The sequence below is a fragment of the Podarcis tiliguerta genome (genome assembly GCF_965153285.1).
Source record: "Podarcis tiliguerta genome assembly, chromosome: 5".
NCBI lineage: Eukaryota > Metazoa > Chordata > Lepidosauria > Squamata > Lacertidae > Podarcis > Podarcis tiliguerta.
The window spans coordinates 23080972-23093886 of NC_139538.1; positions in this window are offsets into that span (position 1 = coordinate 23080972).

Below are 12915 nucleotides of genomic sequence, written 5' to 3' on the forward strand. Positions count from 1 at the left end.
GCTTCCCCACTGCCACCAACCAGTTACTCTCTGGTGAAACACTGAGTCCAGTCTGTTGTTAAAAGTGAACCACAAAAAACAAGTTTATTTTACAAACATTGACAAGTTTATGGTTTCTCCGATAATATTCCTGTCAGTATCTTTAGTTTCTTTACCGGCCTATACCTTCCTAATACCTTCTGACTGATTATCTCAACTGTTTGACTGACTCTTCTTAACGAATTCTCTCACTCTCTCACACCAGACTAGCCCAACCCACAGACTTATCTTCCCTCTCTCGTCTAACTCCAGACTGTCTTCTCAACCCCTCTAACTCCTAACTCCTCCAAAAAACCCTCTGTGCTTAAACTTTATATACACTTAACTCCTCCCCTTGGATTCCCATTGGTTAATCATTTTACAATTAGTTAACCCTTTCCTTAGGAACCCAGTATGATGTCACACACCTAGGAGGGCAAACGCCACAGTGCGGTGTCACCCTCCCTCAGGGATGACACCCGGGGCGGACCGCACCCACCGCACCACCCTTCCTCCGCCAGTGTTCACGCAGCAAAGAAAATCTTGACTGATCACAAAATCAGTTGATGAGAAGGTTGCCCGCTGTAGAAAGATGAAATTGTGGCATTGGGCAGGCCACTAAGTTGCAAATTCTGCTTGGGCGGATTGAAGCAGCTAGACTGACAGTGGTAGCATGTTCTGTGAATTAACAGAGCGATCTGGAAAGTGCGTCTCTCCCTTGCCCACCTGTTTTTTCTATTCCCAACCTGCTGAAACCACTGCCGTTGCCATTAAAGAACTGAGGCAGTAAGACAAGCTACCCTATGATAGGCGACAAAGCCAGGGGCTTGGATCAGAATTGAGCACATGTGACTTTCCTATGCAATGCTTGCAGACCAGGGCCATGAAAACCCGTGCACACGCACACACTTCTGAGCCTCTTCCATGTTCAGTACACATGTATGCACAACACAAATGAGAAAATAAAATGTAAAAAATTAGGGTTTTTTGGGGGTGAGTAGGCTGCCACCCTTGGGCTGCCTGGCTATTTTAGAGCATTTCTATACCCAACCAAGAGTGCTCCCTCCCTTTAAGACCAACTTTAGAAAGGAGGTTTATATTTAGACAGCAAAGAGCTTTAGGTTTACTTTCCCAAAGCCCACAGGACAGAAAATTTAGCACAATCTTGTGAAAGAGCACAAGGGATAGCTTTAACAGCCATGTAGTCTCACACATGAGGAAGAAGAGAAATTCTATGCATAATTTTTTTTTTCCGGTAGCAGGGGGAAGACAAGAGAATGCTTCTAAGTGAAGCCTCTCACAGCCTTGATCACCGGTTGGGTTAGGGTTAGGGTACAGAGCGACAGCAGGTTGTGAGATATTTCTTCTCTGTGAGAATTTGAGGGCAGCAAGAGCCACACAGCCTCCCGCTGCCTCACTAGAATAGAAAAAACTAGAACAGTTTCTGTGCAAAAACCTATGCACTAAATAATGACTCACCTTGAGCAAAAATTGGTATTTATTTCATGTATAAAAATATTTTGAAGTCTTTACAAGTTGAGATTATTTGTTCAGCAATCCCCAGGTGTGTGTGTGTGTGTGTGTGTGTGTGTGTGTGTGTGTGAGAGTGAGAGAGAGAATTGTCTTTTGTACTTATAGAACAGCTTCAAAATTTGTTATTCGCTTTTTACCATGGCAACTCAAATCGATGACGTTTTAGACAAACAGCCCCCCCACCAACAATTAAAACTGGCATTTTTAAAATCCTAAAAAACAATCTGGTTTTTTTTTAAAAAAAACAAGGTTAAAACACCCCCCCCCAAACACCATTGATAATTAAAGGCCAAAGGCCTGGTGAAAATAGAATGAGCTCTTATGACAATTATCTAACTTTCTATTAATCACTAAAAATGGAGCTTCCAACTCCACAAATAATTCCATAAAGTTGTTGGCTGAGGCTTAGTTTATTCAGTGATGCCTGGTGCCTGTTGGGGCAAAGGTCAGGGAGCTCAAGAGTTGGGTAAAACCAGAGCCAATGGCAGACAGAGCCGACTAATTCTACTTTTGTCCTTCAAGGGCAAAACAGGCTAAGGAGGAGGAGAAAACTGACAGTCACTGTCACCTCCTAGACTGGTTGTAAGTAAGGAGGCAGGCAGGCAAGGGCAGTGCCCCCCTTGCCCCAATGCCTCTGGTTGAATTTATTTCCATCACTTTTTGCTCCTAGGTAAAGGTAAAGGTACCCCTGACCGTTAGGTCCAGTTGCGGACGACTCGGGTTGCGGCACTCATCTTGCGCTATAGGCCAAGTCGCGTTTGTCCACAGACAGCTTCCGGGTCATGTGGCCAGCATGACTAAGCCGCTTCTGGCAAACCAGAGCAGCGCACGGAAACGCCATTTACCTTCCCTCTGGAGAGGTACCTATTTATCTACTTGCACTTTGATGTGCTTTCGAACTGCTAGGTGGGCAGGAGCAGGGACCGGGCAACCGGAGCTCATCCCATTGCGGGGATTTGAACCGCTGACCTTCTGATCAGCAAGCCCAAGGCTCTGTGGTTTAGACCACAGCACCACCTGCATCCCTATCCTTTTTGCTCCCATCCTTCCCCTAAAGACTCCAGGGCAGTGAGAATGGCTTCCTTGCCCCCGTTTAATCCTCACAAGAACCCCGCAAAATAGATTAGGTTAAGAGGTTGCAAATTACCCACAGTTGCCAAGTGAGATTTGAGGCTGGGTGGGGAAGATAACTTCTCTGTGACAATGCTTAGGGATAAGAGAGACATGGTGGTTTCCACATAATTAGTAATTGCATAAATTCAGCTGGCCCCCCCTGCACCTGGTAAATAACTGCGAAGAGCCTCAGCGAGGGTCAGGAATGTGGCATCCTTTGCCCTGTCATGAAGCCAAGATGGAGCCGTTCCTGGCAAAACTGCTGTGTGTCCTGGTCCCTGGGAAAGAAGCTGGTACTGTTGCAAAGTGGGCTTCCCTCCCATTGGAAAGTGCGGTATTGGGAGTCTCTGATCTGGATTGTGAGTGTGGTAGGGACAATTGGCTAAAGATCCCCCCCCCCCCCAACCACACAGGCCTGATCTGCATTAAGGGCAAGCATGGCTATTATTTACTTTACAAAACAAAACAAAACATGCACCCAATGACTAATTGCATTAACAATGTCACATCTGTTTTGATCCTTATGCGTGTGGCTGCTTTGCCAAAGATCAGCCTAACATCCAGGCAGCTTACAGCTTCAAGTCTGCTTAGCTTCAGCCGCAGAGCTGTGTCCTGGCCGTTCAAGCCGTTTTCTGAGCCCTTCTTCCCGATGTGACCCTGTGACCAATGGCTTATTACTTAGTGCTAATATTTATCTACATGTCGACTCCCTGGCTCGACTCACATTGCCTTCTATGTCTCTGATTTTTAAGAAAGGAATAATTTTGACAAGCAGGTGCTAGAACTGACTGTCGCCCCACAACCAAAGTGCATAGAAATGATTTTGATTACAGTCATACCTCAGGTTACAGACGCTTCAGGTTGCGGTTTTTTTGGGTTATGAAACCCGGAAGTGCCGGAACGTGTTATTTCCGGGTTTTAGCTGTCGCGCATGCGCAGAAACGCTAAATCATGTTTTGCGCAAGCACAGAAGTGCCGAATCACAACCCACATGTGCGCAGACGCGCCGCTGCGGGTTGCGAACGTGCATCCCGCACGGATCACGTTTGCAACCCAAGCGTTCACTGTATTTAATTCCCATACTGCACAATTTATTTAAAGTATCTCTAAGCAGAGTGCAGAAAACTGTAGCAACAACAGGCACTTAAGATATTACAAAAAAACACAGTTACATCTAACACAAAGTCACTAATACACACACACAAATAAATATCATTTTCCTTCTGACACACCCTCCCTCTCAGCTTCAGGTTGTCTACCAGACGTCCAAATAAACTCTCAACTCACCCACAAAAGTCTTGCTACAAGAAGAGTTCCTGGAAGCGACACGCATCACTCTAGACTTGCTTTCTGTGAGCAGACCCAAGGTGACTGTTACTTCCTCAGGCTTCCCACAGCTGTGCAACATTTGGCTATTCTCTCCACCCCCAGTTCCAGGTGTAGCAGGTTCCCTCCTCCTCCTTGATCACCATGTAAAAGAAATTTAGGAAACCTGTGAATAATCAACACCACTAGAAGGACTTAGCACAGAACAACAACCCCACACCCTTTCAATTGTGTTTCTGGAACAGAATTCTTCGAGCAAGGTTTTTATTGTTTCCTAATGATGGAAACATAAATGCAAGTCAGTACAAAACACGTTGGGTTTCATGCATGTGACACAGAACAGGCACAATGTTGTAACAGCACTTAGAATTCTTGTGAGTGGAGCGTTTCAAGTACAGAAGCGTAAGATCAGACTGAAAATCTTTGACGGCCAAACAATACAAATCTCGCATATTGCATAAGTGTTCTTTTCTAATGCAGAAATAATCAACACTGCGACACACACACATCACACAAACACATGTTTTTGCTTTGGTTGGATGAACAACATAAATCCCAAGATGGTGTGGTTGGTCCCTGAGACACTGGTGTTTGGGCACTTCAAAGAATCACATAAATATGAGCCTTCATTCCTCCTTTAAAAGTATATTTCAAGCCCTCAAGAACACAGAGGTCGGTATGAATTCTTTTTAACAAAATCCCAGTTCTTTCTCTATGAGAAAGGCTCCACTGCCTATATAATTTGTCAGGTTAATCTTTTCCAAATAAATAACTAATATTGTTGAATAAGGGCAATATGTTTGCAATGCACAAAGAGGTTAAACCATAGAGTGAGCTGTGCTGCCAGGCTTAGCTCACCTTGGGAGCCTTTGTTCCCCTTCAGTCTACCTGAGAAGCTCAAGGTATGAGGATGCCAGAGCTGCTTGCTCCAAGCTCAGACTACATGGCTCTCACAAACTACTCGAGTTCCTGTACCAATAATTTAGGAACTTTCAGCACTCTGTAACTAAGCCAAGTTTTACTGCCTGTGCATCTTTCTGAAGCACATGAAGCTGACCTTTGGAGAGTTTGTAAGTAAGCCATTTTTAGCTTACGAGATGTGCGGTCTTTTTCTGTGCTAGGGGAAGTGGGAAACTTTCGAAGGAAATTTAAAAGGCATGTATTTAAAAACTCTAACTGCCTATATTTCCATGCTTTACTTTGCTGCATATTTTGTGATTCTGAATCTCTACTGGAATTCTTTCACCAAAGAGTACTCGTCCCAAACTTGGATCTTGGCATCAAGGAATTCTCCTTTTCTTCCTGTTTCTTCTTTATGACACCAACATGTTTTTTTCCTGTGAAGTAGTTAGGCAGAAAAAGTTGTTTCCTAGCAAGCACCATGCCTGAGCAGAGAACAGGGTTCCCCCCAGCCAGGCCAAACCCAGCACTCTTTAACCATTACACCATCCTGTCACTCACTCAAATATTATGGTATATTAATGTACTACTGCATGATGACATATCTTCCCTACATGAACATCACTCAAATACTAGGATGTTCCATTTATGTGGTTTTAGATTATTGCTGTGAGCTTTCTCAACCTTGTGGATCCTCTCATTCTGAGTAATTATTTGTCTCAGTATCAGGCTATTCATTCAGCTGAAAGCAATGGGGAAAATCTGGTTTACAGATGATGATTAGCTCACATGGCTTCTGGATGATAGTTTATAACTTTGCTCCATGTCATGAAAATGCAAAGTTGGAATAGTATGAATAGTTTTACTTCATAGCCCTTCTGGTAGAGGAGTGAGCAACATTATTTCTCCTGTTTGAATATTTCAGCCCTGACGTCCCAGCAAGTGAAATTCTATGCCTTCCCTTTTATGGGCTTTCTGCAGATCCCTGGCTCCGACTCTGGAGTTTGAGAGAATTTCTCAAGCAGGTTAATGTTCAACAGCTCGAGGTTCTTTCACCAAATATTTCACAAATTGACACACAGGTTGAGGGCAGATGACAAATAACAGAATGAGGGATTATTGTGAAAAATGTCAGGTTTTCACTATTACTGAAAAGGTCAAGTTCCAACATCCTGCTCCTGGTCTGAACATTTTGCAACAGGCATGAAAAAGGAATACAGTACAAATTTATTCTGCGTCGCTCAGAAAATCCCCGCAAAAGCTCATGTAATGTGCTCAAGTGCCCTAGTGCCTCTGATAGTAGCTGCAGAACAAAACTACTCTCTTCGGTGTGTTGGAAGTGCAAGTGGGGATCATTCAGTTTGTAAATGAAGAGTTAATTCTCTCAGTGTTAAATTCAAGTAGCCAAGAGAAGGGGGATAAGTAGTGGTGTTGTTTAGCATCTAGGCAGAGAGGCATGATGTTTGCTGAGGTAGCACATGCTCTGGCTGGATGTGCAGTTCTGAGGGAGTTTTCCTCTGTATGTTTGGTTGAATGTCTTCCTGCTATGTACAAGCCCCAAAGACAAGCATGTTCCTTTCTCCTCAAACAATATACTTGGTGCCATTATCTCAGCAGTGTTATCAGGATTTATTTTCTCTCCAGTCTTCATCTACATTACTTAGCGATATACCATGTTAGCAAATTCACTTAAGTATCAGTCCCTAGGAAACAACAGTAAGAGAAGACAATTGCTGCCTTGTGGGCTTTCTCAGAGGCACCTGGCTGGCAATTGCAGGAAGCAGGCTGATGGACTAGATAAGCCTTTGGCCTGATCTTCATATGTGCTTTATATTTCTGAACCCCCCAAACTGTTTTAAACTTTGCTCCAACATTTCATGTACAATATCTTCTTCACTCAACTATTTGCATAGCTCTTCCCCAGGCAAGGCACTATAATGCTTGCAATTTGCCCATGTTTTATTAGTGGCTCAGCTCTTAGAAGCTCCTTTGTAATATTCAAGACTATTTTTTTTAGTGGAAAAGGTGGCTGATGATGATTCACAGTATCAGCCCATTCTATCAGTTCTTGTAGATGAGGGCTGCAATTCTATGCACACTCTTTTGGGAACAAACTTCATGTACACGATGTGACTTACTTCTGAGTAAACATAGAATCATAGAATCATAGAATCATAGAGTTGGAAGAGACCACAAGGGCCATCGAGTCCAACCCCCTGCCAAGCAGGAAACACCATCAGAGCACTCCTGACATATGGTTGTCAAGCCTCTGCTTAAAGACCTCCAAAGAAGGAGACTCCACCACACTCCTTGGCAGCAAATTCCACTGTCGAACAGCTCTTACTGTCAGGAAGTTCTTCCTAATGTTGAGGTGGAATCTTCTTTCTTGTAGTTTGGATCCATTGCTCCGTGTCCGCTTCTCTGGAGCAGCAGAAAACAACCTTTCTCCCTCCTCTATGTGACATCCTTTTATATATTTGAACATGGCTATCATATCACCCCTTAACCTCCTCTTCTCCAGGCTAAACATGCCCAGCTCCCTTAGCCGATCCTCATAAGGCATTGTTTCCAGGCCTTTGACCATTTTGGTTGCCCTCCTCTGTACACGTTCTAGTTTGTCAGTGTCCTTCTTGAACTGTGGTGCCCAGAACTGGACACAGTACTCCAGGTGAGGTCTGACCAGAGCAGAATACAGTGGCACTATAACTTCCCTTGATCTAGATGCTATACTCCTATTGATGCAGCCCAGAATTGCATTGGCTTTTTTAGCTGCCGCGTCACACTGTTGGCTCATGTTAAGTTTGTGGTCAACCAAGACTCCTAGATCCTTTTCACATGTACCGCTCTCAAGCCAGGTGTCACCCATCTTGTATTTGTGCCTCTCATTTTTTTCGCCCAAGTGCAATACTTTACATTTCTCCCTGTTAAAATTCATCTTGTTTGTTTTGGCCCAGTTCTCTAATCTGTCAAGGTCGTTTTGAAGTGTGATCCTGTCCTCTGGGGTGTTAGCCACCCCTCCCAGTTTGGTGTCATCTGCAAATTTGATCAGGATGCCCTTGAGTCCATCATCCAAGTCGTTGATAAAGATGTTGAATAAGACCGGGCCCAAGACAGAACCCTGTGGCACCCCACTAGTCACTTTTCTCCAGGATGAAGAGGAACCATTGATGAGCACCCTTTGGGTCCGGTCAGTCAGCCAGTTACAAATCCACTGAGTGGTAGCATAGTCAAGACCGCATTTTACCAGCTTCTTTACAAGAATATCATGGGGCACCTTGTCAAATGCCTTGCTGAAATCAAGGTAGACTACATCCACTGCGTTCCCTTCATCTACCAGGCTTGTAATTCTGTCAAAAAATGAGATCAGGTTAGTCTGACACGACTTATTTTTCAGAAATCCATGCTGACTATTGGTGATCATAGCATTCCTTTCTAGGTGCTCACAGATTGTTTGCTTAATGATCTGCTCCAGAATCTTCCCTGGTATTGATGTTAGACTGACTGGGCGGTAATTATTTGGGTCCTCTCTTTTCCCCTTTTTGAAAATAGGGACAACATTTGCCCTCCTCCAGTCTGCCGGGACTTCGCCTGTTCTCCAGGAATTCTCAAAGATGACTGCCAGTGGTTCTGAGATCACATCTGCCAGTTCTTTTAATACTCTTGGATGCAGTTCATCTGGCCCTGGAGACTTGAATACATCTAAACTAGCCAAGTATTCTTGTACTATCTCCTTAGTTATTCTGGGCTGTGTTTCCTCTGCTGAATCATTTCCTCCAAATTCTTCAGGTCGGGCATTGTTTTCTTTATCAGAGAAGACTGAGGCAAAGAAGGCATTGAGGAGTTCAGCCCTTTCTGTGTCCCCTGTTTGCATTTCACCATCTTCTCCTCTGAGTGACCCCACTGTTTCTTTGTTCTTCCTTTTGCTACGAACATACCCATAGAAGCCTTTTTTGTTGCTTTTAACCTCTCTAGCAAGCCTGAGTTCATTCTGTGCTTTAGCTTTTCTGACTTTGTGTCTACACGTGCTGGCTATTTGTTTGAATTCCTCTTTGGTGGTTTCCCCCCTTTTCCATACATAGGTTTGGGCTGGACATTGGGAAATACGACTTTCTCAACTTTGGTCTCTCTCAGGTTCTTATTTTCCTAGTCTAAAGTTGACTTCACAACATTTCCATGTCAGTTTGCAGATATATTCCCCCCCCCCCTAAGTTACACAGATTTGCAAGCAATGTAATGCTTTTTTAAAAAAACCAATATATGCATTTTTATGAACACTTTCCCCTAACGCGCACATTTGCATACATTTTGAGGTTGGAGAACTGCATTGTAAAATTTTGAGAAGAGTGAATCCCCGCTGAAATGTGAACGGAACTAAATTTCTTTATCATCTCTGGCCACCCATGTCCTGCAAAAACCAAGATATGTCTTAAACAATGGGTAAAAGGAGAAATGTGACTTTTGTCTTTGGGAGAGAGGGAGAGATAACAGATGATTATATAGCGAAAGGTTCTAAATATGTTGTTTCCCACCGATACCAAGGACAAAACAGAATCCATATCCAGTGCCAAAATGTGGGCATTTTAGAAGCTCCAGTGTCTCTAAGACAGACATAAACAATAAAAACGCACACCCTGGTAAGCCTCAGGGTGTATGTGTGTGCGTGTGTGTGTGCATGCATGCACATCTTTATATCTATATATCTATATCTGACAAGGTTGCTTAGCACAAAGAGGAATAAGCCTTTAGAGACCTACTTGACCAGTGACACAATTTATTGCAAGGGATATTTTTAAAGGTGTGGCAAGCGGAATGTTGCCACATCTCAACTCCTTTCTTCCCTCTCCAGGAAAAGGCAGCTGAATGTTATTTATTTATTTAGCAAAAGCAGGCCCTTTTGAATAAAACCTGTCTGTGACGGTGATCAACAGAAATTCAAGGCTAATTTTTTTCCAGGGGCCCTGCTCTTTTGCATCACTTTTGCTATTAAGAGGGATATTGTTCATGTTACGTACAACGACCGGTTGCATTCCTTGTTTTGCAGAGAAATATCCCAGCGACAACCCAGAGGAGCTCTGAAGGTTTCATCGAGAAATAACGTTAACTCAGTCTTTTCCTCTGTGGGACCTGCGTCATTTTATGAAACAAGCAATTCTTTTTGCCCTGAGCAGTTAAAAAAGATAAGCTAAAACCTGGAAGCATTTTTCTTGCCATGTGTTTTATTCCGATGCTAATAAACCATGTCACTTTGTGTTGTTTATTGAAAGCCTTCCTTCTATCTCCCATATTTAAAACTTCTAAATCTTCCAGTCACATGCACTTCAGGGTTTCTTCTTATATGGACAACTTTCTCTCCCTTTCCCTTCCTCTCCTTAAAAAAAAATAAAAAATTACTCACTGCAGTAATGCTCTAGCTATGCAAGATTTTCTGAAAAGTCACTACTAAAAAGAACTATTTGCTCTCCTTCGGGAGAACAGACCAATATTTGTTTTATTTCAACATTTATTTATTAATCCTTTGATTGCACCCATGGCATAAAAAACAACAGCTCAGTAATCTCAAGAGACTATCCATTAATACCATTGGCTCAAGGAAACCCACAGGCAGATCAGTCCAACCCACATCCTTACAATGGGGGCAGATTCCTGTTGGATTAGGCAAAGGGGTCCCTCTGCCCAGTTCTCCAAGCTGAGCCAACCTCCCCCTTTTACCTGCCAAATGTTGGGAAGGGCAGGAATGTAGGCAGTGATTTGCCTGCCAATGGTAGCCAGCAGTAGGCTCCAAACTAGGGCATTCTGAGGTATGGAGGATCCAAGCTAAGCCAGCATGGGAACTTCTGGACCCTGTGCTAGCTGCACTCTCATAGCACAATAGCATCAGGCCTGATGCTGGAGCCAGTCATTTCCCTCCCACAATGAGCAGCAGGGCTGAGAAGGCAGAATTGGCTCTGCAAGCACAATAGATGGTATTGGTGGACACCCTGGCACCCATGGGCACCAGACTGCTGACCCCTGCACTAACCAATTTTTTATCCCATGGTTACTTCTATATTCCAAAGTGACATTCTGTTGTTCAGGTGTCTTAAGTAAGGTGTCATATTGTGTCTAATTCGTGGGTGTGCTGGGCCTGGGGGTAACCCAAGAACCGTGGTCCAGGTCCGGTCCAGAATCCATAGGTTCCGCTAGGAGTCAGTCCGACAGGGTCAAGGCAGGACACGAGGCAGGAAACCCGGCAAGGACAGGTACAGGATCTCAGGCAGGGTGTAGCATACAGCAATGTTGCTCCTGCAACCTAGGGCGGGGTCCGACAGCCTTTTATCTTTGTTGGGATAGCGGCCGGTCCTGATCCCATGGTGACTCACCTCCCTGTTTCACCCGAAGGCGAGCACTCCTCCTGTGAGTACCCAGGTGTCTCCTTTTCTCAGACCTTAGTCCCTGCAGCTTGGGAGAAGTCGGTGGGTTACTAGACCCAGGGGCCGCCTCAGCCTCCCCTGACCAAACCGGTAGCAGAGCAGCTGTAAGTGATGGTCCAGCTGAAGGCAACAAGGTAATCCCCGCATCTGGATCCAGGGCAGGCTCAGGTCCCTGACTCGGCCCAGCTGGTGTTTGTTGCAGGGGAACATGTGCAGACTGGGACTCTGGATCGGGCCCCAGACTTGGTTCAGATGATGCCTGAGGCAAAGGATCCGGTGCAGACTGAGACTCCTCTCTGGTTCCAGGGTCCGAGCCCGAGTCCCAGGCATCACAGTGGGCTTCTGTGTAGACTGGGTCTTAAGTCACTAGTTATGATTAATTAGAGAAGTCTCTTGTTTTGAACTACAACACATCTCTTGAGAGTACAAGGATCCAACCCATTTGTCTGGTACTTCACTGCATACACCTAGATAGATTTGTATTCTCGATGTTATTTCTATCTATCAAATGATCATGGGTTGCTGAGGAAATGATTTGTGTAATACTCAGTCGTGACTTTTCAAGGTTGCTTAGCATATAACAGAGTAAAGCAATAAAGAACTACACTTGGGTGGCTTAAAGAGCAGTAATAATAATAATAATAATAATAATAATAATAATACCCCACCCATCTGGCTGGCTTTCCCAGTGACAATAGTTCGATTCACAAGCACAATTTATGTTGCCGCTCAAAAAATTAGAATTGTAGAATGGATTACAGCTCCCCTAACCCCTGGCCATGATGGCTGGAACTGCTGGGATTTCATAGAATCATAGAATTGTAGTGTTGAGACCCTGAGGGTTATTTTGTCCAAAGCCCTGCAATGCAGGAATCCTGCCAACAGCTGTCCCTGGGTAGGCTTGAACCACCAATCTTCTAATTAACATGCTGACCCATTGTAGCACAGAGAGCAAAACAGAACAAATTTCAGCTTAGGGTATGCTTGGTCAACCAGGACTTAAAATGTAAGAACATAAGGAGAGCCCTGTTGAATGAGACCAAAGGCCCATCTAGTCTACCATTTTGTCCTCACAATGGCTATAGGAAGCCCAGAATGCTCATGATTCCCAGAGACTAGGATTGGAGGTAATGTGAGTGAGCAGTGTTGCTTGGGTTCCCATTGGCATGTGTGCTTCCACTGACTTGTGTGCCCAAAAGTGGCAGGGGCAGAATGGGGGAATCCCCATGTGCACATGTCCTGCAATGGAACTCCAGTATAAGTGAAATGATGTGGTTGTTCAAGGCGGCTGTGGACCCGAAAATGTTGAAAACCACTGTTGTATGCTAAACTTAAAAGCCCCAGAAGTTATAACCTTTGAGGGTATTGTTTCTGGCCTTTGACCACTCTGGTCACCCTTTTCTTACAGTGTTACCAGCTCAGCTCCCTTTTTTAAAAAAAATAAATAAATTACCAGCTACGTACAGATGTGTTTATACCACAACATTAGTATGTTGCTGGCCAAGGCCGATGACCAGCTTCTTCATAAAGCAACTGATCTTTCTCATGATTGTTGGAATGTGAATAATCACAACTTATAGCTTGGATCTTTCAGGAACTTGTGAATACACGAGCC